General features: G+C 49.8%; 1 long non-coding RNA gene across 13 annotated transcripts in view; it reads right to left on the minus strand.

Annotated features, from left to right (window-relative positions):
* LOC109259752 (uncharacterized) overlaps positions 1–16,736 on the minus strand; it is a 71,398-nt gene that overhangs the window by 38,676 nt on the left and 15,986 nt on the right. For 10 of the 13 annotated variants that reach the window (XR_008418656.1, XR_008418658.1, XR_008418657.1 and 7 more), the window contains 6 exons: positions 16,207–16,307; positions 15,836–15,934; positions 11,913–12,000; positions 4,084–4,229; positions 3,731–3,937; positions 1,186–1,342 (listed from right to left, as the gene is read on the minus strand). This is a non-coding gene — a long non-coding RNA (uncharacterized LOC109259752). Of the gene's footprint in view, positions 1–1,185; positions 1,343–3,730; positions 3,938–4,083; positions 4,230–5,861; positions 5,930–11,912; positions 12,001–15,835; positions 15,935–16,206; positions 16,308–16,736 lie in introns of all 13 variants that reach the window. The other 3 variants (XR_008418653.1, XR_008418652.1, XR_008418659.1) reach the window with 3 other exon arrangements.

Here is a 16,736-nt window from a genome sequence, read left to right on the forward strand (position 1 = left end):
CTCCCTCCACACCCCTCACGTGCTCCTTGCTGTCACTCGGGCTTCTCCATCTCCGTCTCTCATCACATCGAGGGTCTGTGTCTGTGTCGTGGCCACGCTTCCCCGTTTTTGTCTGCAGGTTTGTTTCTTTGACTGTGGCTCTGCTTCGTCTTCTCTCTCTCCCTGATTTTGATATTTGCCTTATTCCTCCTCGCCTGTTTCTGACTCAGCGGCTCTCCCCCTCCCCCATTCCTGGAACCTCTCTGTCCCCCTCCCCTTCAGCCTCGCTCAGGAACTGGCCACAGTATGGACCCGCAGTGTGTTTTTATTAGGGGGTGCGTTTGCCAGAGAGAGAGTTGCATGCTCCCCATTCCTGATTTGTAAAAGCAAATGACTGTAACCTTTTCTCTTTCTCTCTCCCCAAGGAGAGAGAATGAAGCTGCATGTTACTTTCATCTTCCTCCACTGATTGATTTTTCCATTCCGTGGGCCATGCCCTTGATAGAAAACAATGAGTTCTCCACCCTCATTTTACCGTATTTCAGAGAAGAGCCAGCCCAGGTGGCGCGCAGACGCCCAGGCAGGTGGCGCTGGGGGAGACTGCCGCGTGCCTCCGGGTCGGGGGACCCCAGCGCTCTGCCACCGAGGGCTTTTCTTGGCTCATCTGATTTCAGCGGAGCCAGGACCTGCTTTGGGTTTAACATGTGGCTCTGGAGGAAAACCTATCTACAGAGTCCTAATTCATCACCTTTCAGGCTGCTTGTGGCTGGAGACGGTGGAAAATGATTAAAGATGAGGGCATCTGTCTCAGGGAGCACATCTTTTACAGCTTAAAAAGGAGAGAGATTTTCAGCCTCGCAGGGATGTTAAAGTGGATCCAGGAGCTTTGTGCTTTTCTGTTTGACTTGAGCCTTGGGTATGTAGGAAGCGTTGCAGTTGGTTAGCAGGTCCGGCGTCCTGACCGCTGGTTGGAGTTGACTCGCTATCTTTTTGCCCCTGCCCTCATCCCGCAGGATGGCTCCTGACAGGGGTCATTATAGAGTCACGGGATGTGCAACATCAGAGATGGAAGGGTCCAGTCAAACTGCCTTATTGCCAGAGGAGGGTGGAAATGACTTGCCCAAAAAGCACAAGGCCACCTAGTGGCCTACGTTCCCGAGTGCCCCTCCCAGGCCCGTCAGCACATCTATCAAAAGGTAGTTTTACCTGGCTGGGGTCTCTGGGCTCGACCCCTATCTCCACCGACAGCTCAGGATCTGGGGCACACAGCCAGCCTGGCAGCACGCGGGTCCATATGGCCGCCCTCAGGGACCATCTCAGGGCACGCATAATACTCACCCCCCGAGGGATCGCAGATGACTTCCTGCCAAAGTGAAAGGGAAGGGGGGAAGGAAAGCTACCGGAGCAATCATACCTGGGTCTATATTGAGTCTCATTAAACTCAATATCATTTACTGACCGACCAGTGTCAGCCACGCCCTTGGCTAGAGCTGGGGTTACAGTGTGAAGTTTAGAGCCTTAGGGAATATTGGGGTATGTGTGGGGTGACCAAGGGGCAGAGAACCAGTCCTCCCTCCCAACTCACCCTGGATGGGGTGGGAGGGGGGGCGGGTAGCTGGGGGGAGAGAGCCTAGGAAGGTTTCCTGGAGGAGGTGATGTCATGAGTGACAAGTGGGCGAATGTTCCATCAGACCCTTCCTCAGTGAGCTCACCGCCAGGGCCCTCTGAGGAACACCATGCAAATAAAAGGCATTTGGATATATTAGCAATTCAGATCAAAGCACTTAGTGTTTCCATCAGCCTCCACACTGGCTCATCAGCCATGTGTCTGCAGGCAAGTCACATGACCTCCCCAGTCTCCCTTGCCCGCAGGGGCTGGGTGAGTGTCCATCCAGCAAGACGTGCTGTGGGAATGCGTTTTGCACATTTTAAACTGCTTGGACATTGTGGGCCATTATAGCCCTTAGGATCCCCCTTGAGTCCCCTGCCCGTAGAGTGTAGCTGAAATCAAAGCCATACCTCCTCCCTCGAGGGTGCAGCAAAGGAGCAAAGAAACAGAGTCTCAGACTCCGTGTCCCTGAGCATGCCCTGAGCGTCTCCAGCCCTCAGTTTCCTCACCTGAGAAATGAGAGCTTTGGCCTTTTCCTCTAAGGCATCTTCCAGTATGAATGCCTGTGATTTTAGGCCAGCAGCCAAGAGGCAGAGGCTGGGACTGGCAAATGTCCAGTTCTCTGCCAGAGCAGGTGCTGCCTTGGCCTTGCCCCCTCAGGCTAAACCTGAGGCCTGCATGACCTCTGACCCGGCCTGCCACCTCAGGCTAAACCCATGGTTCTGCCACTTTGGGCCACCACCAGTGGAGCAGGTCCGTGCTCTACACAAGAACCAAGATACTGGAAATGAGCTCCATCCCCAAAAAGAGGGAGCTGAAGGAAGTAAGATCTGCCTTCTTCCTCAAAATAAAAACAGAGGCAGATGGCTGGGAGGGTTTCCATGGTTAATTAAATATGCTTTAGTCTCTAAGTCAATTACGAAGTGATTCCTGCAGGGGGATGTCCTGCTTTGCATGGAGTGGATTCAGGTAATGGCCCCGGGGAGGATGCGGGGCCCTTCTGCACCTTCCCCTGGCGCTCACAAAGATCCTGCAGGCCGGGCCTCAAAGGCAGAGAAGTCCACCCACTGGGGGTGACAGGAGCCACTCACCTCCCCGGGCATCTTTAAGTGAGGACAGAGGTACCGCACAGCAGAGCTGAGACTCTGTGATTTCGCTTCCGGGAATTTCTTCCCAGGAAACTATCAGAAACCCAGATAAAGATTTCCTGGACAAGAATATTCACCACAGCATCATTTATAATCATGAAAAATGGGAAACTGCCTGGGTGCCTACAAATGGAGAATTGGCTGACTAAATTCTGCGACAACCAGACAATGAAATATTATGCAGTCATTAAAATGGTGTTTTTGGAGCATAGATAATGAAATGGGGAAATGCACTGGTTGTACAAAGTGAAATGAAGCAAAATGCAAAACTGTGTATGAAGTCCCGCCGAATTTTATAAATAGCTGTGCGCAGAAAAAAGGGTGGCACATTAAATGCTAATAGTAGTTATTTCTGAGAGAGAAGATTCTGGGAGATTTTCTTTCTTCTTATGTATCTTGCTGCATTTTCTTAAGTTTTTGGAATGAGCACGTATTGCTTTTATAATCAGGAAAATAAAAAAATTTCTTCGATGCCAGACCCCCTTATAATGGATCTCCGAGTGGGTCTGAGCAATTTATCACACCTTCTTTGAAGTAAATTAACTTGACGAAAATAGGAGCTTCCAGGATTGATAACGGTAGGCAATGGCTTGTTTTCTAGAATTCTTGAGTTAAGGTGCTTTCAAAGGGAAGCACAGCACATATTGAGTGCCCATCCCCACCAGGGGACTGTGACAGGCATCCTGCTCTGTCAACTATGACAACTGTACCCGAGGCCGGCAGAGAGGAGGTAGGCATGAGCTCCCGGAACTACCTAACCCAAAGACTGGATGAGACTGTGAGGTCCTCTGGGCCGGGGAAGCCCAAAGAGACTGAGGAAGCATAATGATGACAGGTCAATGAGGAAATGGTGACCTGGCCAGGACCATAAGACTGGGCTCTCTTCTGTCTCCAGAACCTCTTGGAGTCTCCAGAATCATACAGGAACAATGGCAGCCAAGCTGACCTATAGAAGCTTGGTCACTACCCAGAATTAAGAAGTCGAGGGCCTTACCACGAGAGGGCAAAGGAGAAATTCAGTGTCTTGTCCTTATGAGGTGCTATCCGGTGATGGTGTCCCTGTGCTGGGGCCCTTGGTTGCTTCTGTATACAGGGCCATCCTGTTAACACGTGAAATCCTCCGTGGGCATCAGGCCTCTCTTACGCCTCCACGCCAGACATACTGCTCAGAGTCACATGTGACCTCTCCGACATCCAGGATCTAGCCGCCAAAGTAAGGAGAATACCGAGATTACATAAACCCCAACTGTAAGGAGAGTGACGAATTCCAACGCTGTCTCACTCACCCCAATCGCAAAACGAAACAAAGAAATGTGGGCTAAAGAAATGGAGATGTTAGTGAGTTACCAGCTATACTGCAAGACGTTCTCCAGGAGAACAAAAGGGGAGAAGGATCCAGGCCACACTGAGGATGCGACCTCGAGTGTCCTCTGCTCCCCGGAACTTCTGAAGCAGAGTACATGGCAGAACTCACGATTCCATTTAAGCTTCTGCTACAGGAAGGAACAGATAATTATTAAAAGTATTCTTAAATCTCTCTGACCCTACAATCCCAGCATGACATAGACCTGGCCCCATCACCAAACTCGTCAAAGCCACCCATTTTCCTATAGAAGACCAGCTTAACTTCACAATGGAATTTAAACAAACAAACAAAAACATGATTCGCCTTATGAATGGTTGCTTTATAGCCAGCTCTCTCGGAATGGGTCTGCTTTTCAGGCGAAGGATGACTGTCTCCAACTTCATGGTCACAACTGTCCTTTCAACAAGTAGATCATGACCCAAACCCAGCCATATGTCCCAGCCTCAATGGTCCTTGGCTTCTGAACCATTGTCACCGTCATAGTGGACTTCAACATTCCTAAATTGGTTTCCCTTCACCAAACTCCAGCTTTTGTACATCCACCAGCAAACATACTGACATATCAAAAGGTGACACAAGTCCCCTTTTGGAAGCGCTGCCACTCCATTTGGCCCGTGCTATACGCCGTGCTGGCGTAATTGAATATGTTGTTGTGTTCGTTGGTACAAAGAATGAGCAAAAACAGGAGAATAAAAGTGCAAGTTTTAGTAGTAACAAACAGAGGTTTCACAAACTTGATACAATTGGAACTAAAACGAAAGTCATCAGGTGGCTGAAAGCCGCAAAACCTTTAGCTTTCGCTGAGTGTGCATCGGTCTGGAGCTGGCCGACTGGATTCGCTTGTGAGAGATAGAAAACGAAGCCTCAGAAATAGATCGTCGGTGGGACGCTAGGGTGGCTCAGCCAGGTAAGCGTCGGACTCTTGATTTCAGCTCAGGTCATGACCTCATGGTTCATGAGATGGAGCCCCGCTTCGAGCTTTGCGCTGAGAGCGTGGAGCCTGCTTGGGATTCTCTCTCTCCCTCTCTCTCTCTCTAGGGCACCAATCTTTTTTTCAGCTGAGTGTAGAACCCACCCTAGGACATACGACAATAATTGCTAACTCATACCATGGATAAGAGACCCTGTTCTAGTGCTTTCAATACATTAATTCACTTAATTTGCACAAGAACCCTGCAAGGTAGTTACTATAAACATTCCCGTTTTCAGAAAACTGAAGCGCAGAGAGTTCTCTCGGCCATGGCAAGCGGCAGGTCTATGCCCATGGCACCGAGATCTATGGCTATGCACTTAACCGGTAGGGCACACTGCCTCTTGTATAACATAAGGCCATGGCCCAACTTTGGTACATTTGGTTTTCACAGACACTTTCAGGAACTTATTACAATGTAAACAAGACAAAACGAAACAAGGTAAACGAAACAAGGTAAACAACCCTTGTGGAAACCTCCCTCTTCGCTGCTCTTGGTTTTCATGAGCGTACTGAGATCAGCTTTCAGGATTACAAGGATTGAAGAGGAATGTAGATAAGACCAAGACAGAAGCCGTTTTGCCATGATCACTGCCATTAGCAGGTGAACAACGCTGTTGGTAGGTCACGTTAGAAAATCGCGTTCAGGTCCAAGAAATACAAAAACTCCTATACGAGCAGAAGCCCGTGCAGTTAAATTAAAATGTAAACAAAATCCCTGAGAAGGGGCTGTCGAGATGCAGGATATATGCAGGGAGCAGAGGATTTCCCTGTTGCTGGGGACATTACCTGCAGCCTGGGCTGTGGCTGTAACATAAGGCTGGTCCACTTTTAGGTACAAGGAAACCGAGGTCTGCCTGGGAGGAAGAGAAGGACAGAGGGTACACCTGCTTGGCTGGTTTGATCTCAAACCTCCCGAAGCAGGTTGGGTATTAGGGTTGCAGAGTGAAGAGGGCAGTACAGGGTGAATGCCGACAGCCCTTAAACACAGAACCAGATTTGCTGGGAGTAAACATCAATGTGGGGCCAGTCTGGATAGCCCAGTACCAAGTTAGACCCTTTTCTGGGTCCCAGTCCCCTTTCAGGAGCTGTAGACATTCTAGGGGGGAAATGGTACAGGGGCACATACCCGTGAGGTTTAACCCACCCGCTGCATCTCAGAACCTTCACGCCCTCCCCAGACACATCCATATCCCTCACCAGATTAAAGAGCCCCTGCAGAGTGTAAGAACATTTGGGATGTGAGCCAAGAAAGCTCAAAGGGCATAGTAACTTGGGTCATGTGATGTGTCCTCTGGTTCAATTCCAGGTCCGGAAGGTTACAAAAGGTCTCCTCACCAGGCCGCTTCGTCAGAGCCCCTCACAAGCTGTTCTCATTCACACTCTCAGCATCTCTGCGAGAGGCATGGGGCGGCGACCTCATTCCTCCTGTGGCCATTCAGGAAAGGGGAGAGCTGGATGCTTGTCCATCTGTCCTTCCTGGGGCTTGCCCTATCTGCCTGTCCCCACACCTTGCCCCTCAAGCTGTGCAGACACCCCATCCATCTGCCTTTCCGGTACTCCTACTGTGAGAGATGGGCGCAGGGGAGTGAGGGTGTCTACAGAGGGGGGTTCCTCCCGAGGAGGCCTGAGAAGCCTAGACTCAAACCACTCGGAGAGAGGCTGGTTGGGAGGGTGCCGTAGAATTTGATGGTCTTAAATGGCAGGAGGAGGCTCGCCTCCTCACAAGTACCAAGGAGCCCACCGGGTTCTTCAGGAAGAGGGTGGGGCTTACAAGAAGCTTCCTGCAGTTGTCTATTGATGTGTTTTTAAAAATCACACGAAACTTAGTAGCTCAAAACAACTGTATCGAAAACACTCCTGAGCTTCTCCCTTGCTCTCACATGACCACACTTCACTCCTGGGTGGGAATTATTTTCCACACATCAGGCAATTCTCCAACACCAGCGAGAGTCCTACACTTTAACTCAGTTCTGACACTGTCTACCTGGAGGTGGCCTCAGATCCCACAGGTTGAGGGCTCAGTCCCACAAGACTGCTCCCCCCCACTACCACTCCAGATGCCAATTGTAAGTCCCAGGTTGTCACTACAGTTCTGACCAACTGGCCATGAATTGGTGTTCCCACGATCACCTTCTTTGGTTCAATAATTTGCTAGAATGGCCCACATAACTCAGGGTAACACTTAGGTTTACCCATTTGTTATATAATAAAAGATAATATAAAGGATACAGATGGGCAGGTAGAAGCAGAGGTATATAGGGTGAGGTCCAGAAGAATCTGGAGCACAAGAGTTTCTGTCCCCATGGAGATGGGGTACACCACCCTCCTGGCACATGGATTGTATGCACCAATCTGGAAGCTCTCTGAACCCCATGCTTTGGGGACTTTTATGGAGTCTCCATCGCATAGGCATGACCAATCATCGAGTCAATGTGTTCCTCTTCCCTTCCGAGAGGATGGAGGCAGAGCTGAAAGTTGCAAGCTCCAAATCATGGTTTAGTCTTTCTGGTGACCAGCTCCCATCCTAAAACCATCCAGGAGCCCTACCAAGAGTCACTTCATTAAAACAAAAGACAGTCCTGTCACCCGGGAAATTCCAAGAGATTTAGGAGCTCTGTGTCAGGAACCAGGGACGAAGACCAAATATTAGAACCAAAAATGCTCCTAGTGCTCTTACCACCTAAAAAACTACAAGGGTTGAGGCTCCTGGGTGGCTCAGTTGGTTAAGTGACCAACTCTTGATTTCAGCTCAGCTCATGATCTCACAGTTGTGGGGTCGAGCCCTAAATCAGGCTCTGCACTGACAGCGTAGAGCCTACTTGGGATTTTCTCTCCTTCTCTCTCTGCCCCTCCCTCACTCATGCTCTCTCTCTCTCTCTCTCTCAAAATAAATAAATGATTTTTAAAAGAAATTACAAGGGTTAGGGGCACTTGAGTGGCTCTGTTAAGTGTCCAACTCTTGATTTCAGCTCAGGTCACAATCTCATGAGATCAAGTCATGAGATCAAGCCCTGAGTAAGGCTCCATGCTGGGTGTGAAAATTGCTTAAGATTCTCTCTCTTCCTCTCTCTCTGCCCCCCTCCCCACCTCAAAAAAAAAAAAATTACAAGGGTTTTAGGAACTCTGTACAGGAAATGGATATATCTCTCCATTGGGTTTCTTTTTTTTTTTTTTTTCATGTTTATTATTTATTTTCAAGAGAGAGACAGAGAGAGAGAGGGAGGGAGGGAAACAGAGTACAAGTGGGGGAGGGTTAGAAAGAGAGGGAGACACAGAACCCGAAGCAGGCTCCAGGCTGTCAGCACAGAGCCTGACGCGGGGTCAAACTCACCAGTCATGAGATCATGACTTAAGCCGAAGTCAGACGCTTAACCGACTGAGCCACCCAGGCGACCCTCCACTGGCCTTCTTGAGCGTCCTTACAACCTGGCGGCTGGCTTTCCTCCACACAGTAATCCAAGAAAGAGAAGGCAGGCGCAGTCCTTTTTGTGACCTAGTTTCAGAAGTTGAATATCGCCTTTTCCACTTTATTCTATGCATTAGAAAGAAGTCACTAAGTCCATCCACACTCAAGGAACGGGGAACCAGGCTCCATCTCTACAGGATGGAGTATCAAAGAATTCCCATTCATATTTTAAACCCATCACACCTTGAAACAAACTTCTCCCTCCAATGTCTTTTGGCTTTTCCTGCCCAGTCCAGAAACAAATGGACCAGGGACCTCTAGCAAGTAGGGAATCCCTCGGTATCGGGAAGGTTGGCTGAGGTGGGGATAAGGTATCCTCTATCTGAGGACACTTGGGAGGTCTCCAATGACCCTCGAAAACCTCCTCTGGAGGACACAGCAGAACTGGCCAGAGAGGACAGAGGTACCACCCACACCGTCCTACGAGTCCCTTCCTGATTTCCTGAAATGTTGCCAAGTGAGCAGCTAAACCCACAAGACTCATCCAAGCTTCAGGGGGGCAATTACTACCATTTTGGGCATAGCTGAGACAGAGCCGGCCCAGGTCTTGCACCTGAAGTGGGGGAGAATCCCCACACCCAACAGGGGTCCCTGGTGACGAGAGAATCACCCTGTTAACAGGCACACTCCTGGACCCCAGCTCTCACCTCCTGCTTTGGAATTTCCAGAGCAGAGGACTCGGGATCTAGGTAGTTGACAAGCACCCCTAGGTGACTCTTACCATCAGGGACATTTAGGAAATCACAGGGCTGTTGGAAAGAGGACAATTCAATTAGGAGCCACAGCTAGCTTCACTTACTGCATCTGTAAAATGGGAACAACCAGGATTACCTTGGTTGCCTAAAGGAGAGCCTGGATCAAATGGTTTCTTGTGGTTTCTTTTGGCTCCGGACCAGAGCAGAGAGGAAGTGAGAAAGACAGTGTAGCAACTGGAACCAGTAAATCCCCTGAGGGAAAGAGACTGTAGCTAAAGCAGATGAAGCAGGCATGCCTGCTCTCCCCCGGGTGCTGAGAGACTCATCTGAGGAGCTGGTGTCACGGCCCCCCGGGGTCCCCCGGGGCTGCCCACCCACTCGGCAGCTTTGGCCGGGGGAAATGTGTCAGCTGGGTTTGGCAGCTCTCCCAGCGCCAACCCGAGACAGCTCTGAACAGAAATAAAGTCTGCCTTCCCACTCCGGAGGATGGGCTCCCCTGCTCCCCCGTGAGTCAGCCGCACACGTGCGAACCCAGAATATGCCGGATGGACGGACGGATGGAAGGGAGGCGGGAGGGGAGCCGAAAGCAGGCCGCGGGGCAAACTGGCAAATGCAAGGGCTTTGGTGGTGGAGACAGCTGGGTTCAAATCCCGCCTCCACCGCCTCCTGGCTCTGCGATCTGGAGCAGGTTACTGCGGGAATGCTTCCATCTGTGAAATGGGAATAATAATACCACGTGTCTGTGACGAAGAGAGGTAGCACGGTGGCCAATAGCTCAGCTCCGGAGCCGGAGTCTCTGAGTTGAATCCCATCTCTACTGCTTACCACCTATGTAACCTTGTGTAAATCACCTCAACCTCTTAAAGCCTCAGTCTCACCATCTATAAAATGGGAGTGATGATAGTCCCTACCCCAGAGGGTTGCTGCGGGGATACAATGAGTTAACTGACGGAAAGCACGTAGAGTGCTTCCAAGCAAACAGTAAGTGCCATGTAGGCGTGTATAAAGGAAGACTTGGGGATACCAGGATACTGCTCTTTGTCACCGCATAGCAGGGGCAGGGAGGGGAACTGGCCTTTGCTGAGCTCCAGGGACAGCCCACTGTGCTAGTTGCCTCCATACCCAAGTTCTCCTCCTGCCTCCCTCTCCTGGTTCTCTACCTCCCGCTTTCTTTCCGTTCCACACCCTCTCACCTGCCACTGAGTCATCCACTCTTCCTGCCCCACTCCTGCCAGAGAAGGGTTAGCCTGGAACCAAGATCCTCCCTATCATGAAGCCCTAGACAGGGGCCCCAGGAAGGGGCCAGGGTGTAGAGGGGTTGAGAGATAAGACAAAAGGAGAAACCAAATCCCAGACCTCGGGGAGCACCGGGTATGCCCCTCGGAGAGGCGGCTGTGTCACAGGTCGGGTTGCAAACCATCTCTGACCGCGCAGAGGGTGACGGTGCTCGAGGACGGTACTTCTCCACACCGGATGTACCTGAGACGCAGCCAGGGAGCTTTCATAATGTGGGTGCCTGCATCCCATCCCAGAGGGTCCAGTGTAATTGCCTGGGCACTGAAGAGCCTTGAAAGCTCCCTAGGTGGTGCTCGTGTGAAGCAGGCCTGAGAGGGCTCTAAAACAGAGGTTCTTAAACTTCGACATGCATTGAGAATCACCTGGAGGGCTTGTTAAAAAAACAGATTCCTGGGATCCACCTCCAAAGTTCCTTTTTTATTCTTTTAATAATTTTTTTAAATGTTTTGTTTATTTTTTGAGAGAGAGCAAGAAAGCATGAGCAGGGGAGGGGCAGAGAGAGAGGGAGACACAGAATCTGAAGCAGGCTCCAGGCTCGGAGCTGTCAGCACAGAGCCCAATATGGGGCTTGAACCCACAAACCATGATCATGACCTGAGTCGAGGTCGGATGCGTAACCAACTGAGCCATACAGGCGCCCCCACCCCCCAAAGCTTCTAATTCAATAGGTCTGGGGGGTTGGTTTCAGAAGTTGCATTTCTGGGGGTGCCTGGGTGTCTCAGTCGGTTAAGCATCTGACTCTTGATTTCAGCTCAGGTTATGATCTCTTGGTTCGTGGGTTCGAGCCCCATGTCAGGCTCTGCACTAACAGCACAGAGCCTGCTTGGGATTCTCTCTTCCTCTCTCTCTGCCCCTCACACTCATGTGTTTGTGCTCTCTCTCTTATTCTTTCAAAAATAAATAAATAAATATTAAAAAAAAAAAAGAGGTTGCATTTCTAACAGGTTTTCAGATGCTGCTGATACTGCTGGTTCCCTAGAACTACACTTTGAGAACCACTATTCTAGGGTAGCCGTGAGCAAACCATGGCCTCTGGGCCAAATCCAGTCTGTGGACTGTTTTTGTAAATAAAGTTTTATTGAAACACAGCCACATCCGTTCATTTACATATTGTCTATGGCGGCTCTCATGATACAACAGAGTTGCATGGCAAGGACAGAGACCACACATCTGGCATAGCCTAAAATGCTCCCTCTCTGGCTCTTTAGAGAAAAAGTTTGCCAACTCCAGTTGTAGGAACCTGTGAATTGACAGATGGTGGGATCCCGGGTCCCTGAGTGACTGCCTGGGGCAGGGCTTTCCTACTGACCTGGGACTGTTAGATGAGAAAGAAATAAACATCAACATCCTTCGAGCTGTATGTGGAGGCCTCTTTCTTACCATAGCTCAGCTTTAGCTAATGTTCTGTATCCTGGATCCAGCACTTTCTGGCAGTTCTAGAACCTCTCTGGGCCTCAGTTTCCCCCGTCTGTAAAACATGAATAATAATATCGACCTTATGAGTTATTGAAAGGATCGAATAAAATATAAAGACCTGGCTCAGAGTAGGGGTTCAACAGATCTTAGTTCCCTGACCTGCTACCCTTTTTGGTGCCCATGGTTTGAAGGTGAACTTCACTTCTGCCCCCTAAGAACTCCATCTGCTCAGGGAAAGCAGGTCAAAGATCTGACATGCCAGAGGAAGTTGCTAAAAGCTCTAGACACTTGTTTTTGCTCTTAAACCAAAACACACTCCATTTCTCCGTCCCACCTACCGCACCTGAATATGGTTTTCTTTTATTTGGAGGCTGGCACAGCTGTTCGCTTGCAGAAGTGTCCTTTTCCAGTCCAATAAGCCAATCTTGGAGGTACTTTAAAATAACAGTCTCTCCAGGTGGGGAACCCTCCGGCTGGGCTGAAGGTTGAGGAAACCAACTTCAGTGGCCGCCCACAGCTCGAGGGGGGTGCACACAAGCACTTCATACCAAGGTCAATAATCATAGTTTCTACTTGGTTCCACTTAGTGCCAGCTGTGGGATGGGGCTGCCTCTCCCCCCGACTGGTGGAGGGTAGGTAGGTTAGTTCAAAAGCGTGTCTTGATCGACTGATGGATGTTGACTGTGCTCGGGAGCTGGGGGAGGGGGAGGGGGAGGAGAGGGGGCACAATAAGAAACAGACCAAGAAATGCCACCTTCAGCAACACTTTGCAGGACCCAGCTGGAAGCCAAGAAATGAACAAGTTTAAAGGCTCAGGGATGCCAAGAGCCCTGCATTAAACCCATCCCACATCTAGCTGATCACCCAGTCACAGGAAATTGTTAAATATACAGATTCCCGAATCAAGCTGGGACCACAGAAGCAGATTCCCCAGGGTGAGGACTCAGGACTCGGTATTTTTAGCAAGCTCCTTGAAGGATTCAGGTGGTACCCACCTGGAACGGGTCTAAAGATAGATTTTTGAGGAAACACTACCTAAATGTAATGAGAGGAAGGACTTTGGGGCTCACAGATCTGGGTTCAAATTCTGGATCGAGGGCACAAAAAAGACTTAAGCATAAAAGAAAAAAAATTGATCAATTGAACCATATCAAAATAAAAACCTTCTGCCGTTCAAGAGACACTATCATGAACATGAAGAGGCAAGCAAAGGGCTGAGAGAAAATATCTGCCAAGCATATATCGTATCTAATAAAGGACTGGTATCCAGAGGTGCCTGGCTGGTTGAGTCAGTGGAGCACACAACTCTTGGTCTCGGGGTCGTGAGTTCCAGCCCCACGTTGGGTGTAGAGATTACTTAAAAATAAATTTAAAAAAAATTTTTTTAATGTTTATTTATTTTTGAGACAGAGAGAGACAGAGCATGAACGGGGGAGGGGCAGAGAGAGGGAGACACAGAATCTGAAACAGGCTCCAGCCTCTGAGCTGTCAGCACAGAGCCCGACGCCGGGCTCCAACTCACGGACCGTGAGATCATGACCTGAGCCGAAGTCGGACACTTAACCGACTGAGCCACCCAGGCACCCCTAAATTTTTTTTTAAGGACTGGTATCCAGGGGCGCCTGGGTGGCTCAGTTGGTTAAGTGTCCAACTTCAGCTCAGGTTGTGACCTCACAGTTTGTGAGTTTGAGCCCCGCGTTGGGCTTGCTGCTGTCAGCGTAGAGCCCGCTTTGGATCCTCTGTCCCCCTGTCACATTGCCCACCCCGAATCTTGCATGCTCTCTCTCTCAAAAATAAACACTAAAAAAAAAAAAAAAAAAAAAAAAAAAAAAGATTGGTATCCAGAATATAAAAAGAACTTGCAAAACTCAATAACAAGCCAATAAAAACCAACCCGATAAACAATCAATTTTTTAAATGGATAAAAAAAAATTTACAAACATTTACCACACAAGAGATACAAAGGGCAAATCAGTGCATGAAAAGACCCTTGATGTTAAGAAATGCAAATTAAGGGGCGCCAGGGTGGCTCAGGTCATGATCTCACAGTCCATGGGTTCGAGCCCTGCATCGGGCTCTGTCCTGACAGCTCGGAGCCTGGAGCCTGCTTTGGATTCTGCGTCTCCCTCTCTCTGCCCCTCCCCCACTCATGCTCTGTCTGTCCCTCTCTGTCAAAAATAAGTTAAATTAAAAAAAAAATACAAATTAAAACCACAGCAAGATACCCCCAGACATCTATTAGGATGGCTTCAATCAAACCCTGGGTGTAATGATTACTGTTTGTAAAAGTTCAGAAAGAGTGTTGACTACCCCATGCCTTAGTCTACACAGTTTTAAGACAGGCATAATACCCACTCTGTGGGGTTGTTGTAAAACTTTTACGAAATAATGTATCTAATCTGGTGTGCAAGTAAATACTAAGTACGCTTAGTTCCTTTCCATTGCCCTACCTTTTCTCTTCAAACAAGGGATCTGAATCCTCTAGTCAATTTTTTACTCTTAATTTCTACACAATCAAAAGGTTAATTATCTTCTCCCATTTCACAGGAAAACAGGCTCTTGTAGATAGGCCACCTGAGGGCAGGGAGAAAAAGCGGCAAAGGCACACGTGTTGGGCCACTAGCATCCATTCATTCATCCGTTGGGCCCAGTTTCCCGAGCACCTGACGCCGTTAGGCACTGTCCTAGGATCTAAGCAAAGGCGGAGAGTCCAGGAGCTCAAGGAGTTATTCCCCTGGGGGACGCAGAAGCATGCTACCAGCTAAGCCTCTCCCAGTTGCAAGGAACAGAATCCCAGTTCACACCAACTTCGGGACATTTGTTGTCTCTGTTGCTGGGAAGGCTCCGGGGATCCAGCGCTGGGGAAAAGCAACAGGAACGGGAACCCCTGGAGCTCACACGAGGGGCTCGGGACACCAAGACTCTCCCCAGCCCTCTCTTGCCCCTGCTCGTCTCTCCTCTTTTCACCACAGCCCCGCTCTCTCCCACACAGCCATAGTCTTCTCCAGCGCCCAAGCACTTGGCCCTGGCAACCTCAGCAGCCCCCACAAAAGAGGGGCTGTTCTCCCAGGGAAGGATTCTGATTGGCCTGCTTGGGTGACACCCCTGTCTTTTAGACCAATCACTTTTGCCAAGTCCGGTGGCCCCGTGATATCTGAGCTTGCTTTTCTCAGAAAGCAGAGCCGGAGACAACCAGGATGCAGGGAATTCCCTGGGGAGGTGACTGCAGGAAGTTCGCATGAGGAGAGTAAAATGGGGGTGGCAGGAAAGCCAGTGAAGGGTGAGTTATTGGGCTGCTTAGCACCGGACGCCATGTGGAATACACTGCGGGATTGAGCCCTGAAGGACCGGAGGCTGAAATACTTCTCCGCCTATCCTTGTTCCCCAGTGGTTAAGGATTGCCCCTACCCTACCCCTGCCCTTCCAGGCTGCCCTGTGCAAGGGCTGAACCAGCTTCCAGCACTTCGAGGCCAGGTGGCGGTTGCTTGGGGTGGAACCGAACTGTCCCAACACCACCATTGGAAGTGGTCCAAGGGGATGAGTTGGGAGACACAAGGGCATCTGCTCCCCTGGCCAAGAAAGTCTGATCAATGAAGAAGGGAGTGGGAAGGCCTTGGGGACAGACCCAATCAGCAGCCCCAACAATCTAGCACACCTCTCCACCAACAGTTACAATACGGCAAATAGGATGGTAAGGCAAGGTACCCAGGAGGGGAGACCTGCCTGGGTGCATGAGGACTCCCAGACCGCTTCCACAGAGCTGCTGCCCAGGCCAGCGTCAGGGAGGCCAGCATCAGGGGGGCCCAGAACAGGTTCAAAGCACCCCATCCCCACCTGCCCTTTCTCTCACCTCCCCTCCAGCAGCTGCCTGTTTATTATATTCTCACCTTCAGCTGCCGGGCCGGGTAGGGATGCCACACTGCTCCAGCTCCTAGACCCTGAGCAGTGATGACAGAAAATCCATCCTGGGCCTGCTCTTCCCACTCCTGCACAAGGGAATGGGGAAAAAACAAACAAACATATGCCAGCCAAATATTGAACCTTTCTTCCTTCTACTTTGCCAGTGCCTCCCCCCAGGAAGATAAAGCTCTCCACCATTGCTAAGAGAAGCAGACACTCAGAATGTGAGGTAGGGTCCATGGCTGCCTTCAGCCTGCTCCAAAAGGCCAGGGTGCGCTGTGTCTGTATGACTTGAACCCAAGCACATAGGGATGGACCTTAAAAGGATGGGATCTAGGAAGGGGGCGGTGCTGCTTACCTGGCCTGCCTTTCTGGGCTCCAGAATCTTGGCTTTCTACGTCAGGTAAGGGCCACCTGACCCAGGTATCCATAATGTCTGGAAATGTTCTTGAACTTGGACTTCACGAAAAGGACAAAGAATTGATGTTTTAAATGTTGGAACCCTTCCAGGCTTAGAATGAAAGGCCAATGTAATTAATTACGCAGAAAATATTTTTATTATCATCACTGGCTAATACTTAGACAGCATCCACTGTGTGCCAGGCCCTCTTCTAAGGGCTTATTTAATCTTTACAGTTTTATGGGGTAGAAACAATTATCTCCATTTTATACATGAGGAAACTAAGTCCCAGCAAGGTTAAGAAACTTGCCTGAAGGTGCACAGCTAGAAGATGGCAGTGCTCATTGCCAGTATATTACGCTGCCTCTCAGGTGTAATTAACAACCATAGCAGCTGGTGAGAAACCTATGGTCAGGATTGGCTACCAAGATATTCCAGCTCTTTCCCTGACTAAAGTGGAATCTGTTCTGTCTTTTGCAGACATTGGA

This window comes from Panthera pardus, unplaced genomic scaffold (genome assembly GCF_024362965.1).
Source record: "Panthera pardus isolate Hobbes unplaced genomic scaffold, ASM2436296v1 HiC_scaffold_3, whole genome shotgun sequence".
NCBI classification, from domain to species: Eukaryota; Metazoa; Chordata; class Mammalia; order Carnivora; family Felidae; genus Panthera; species Panthera pardus.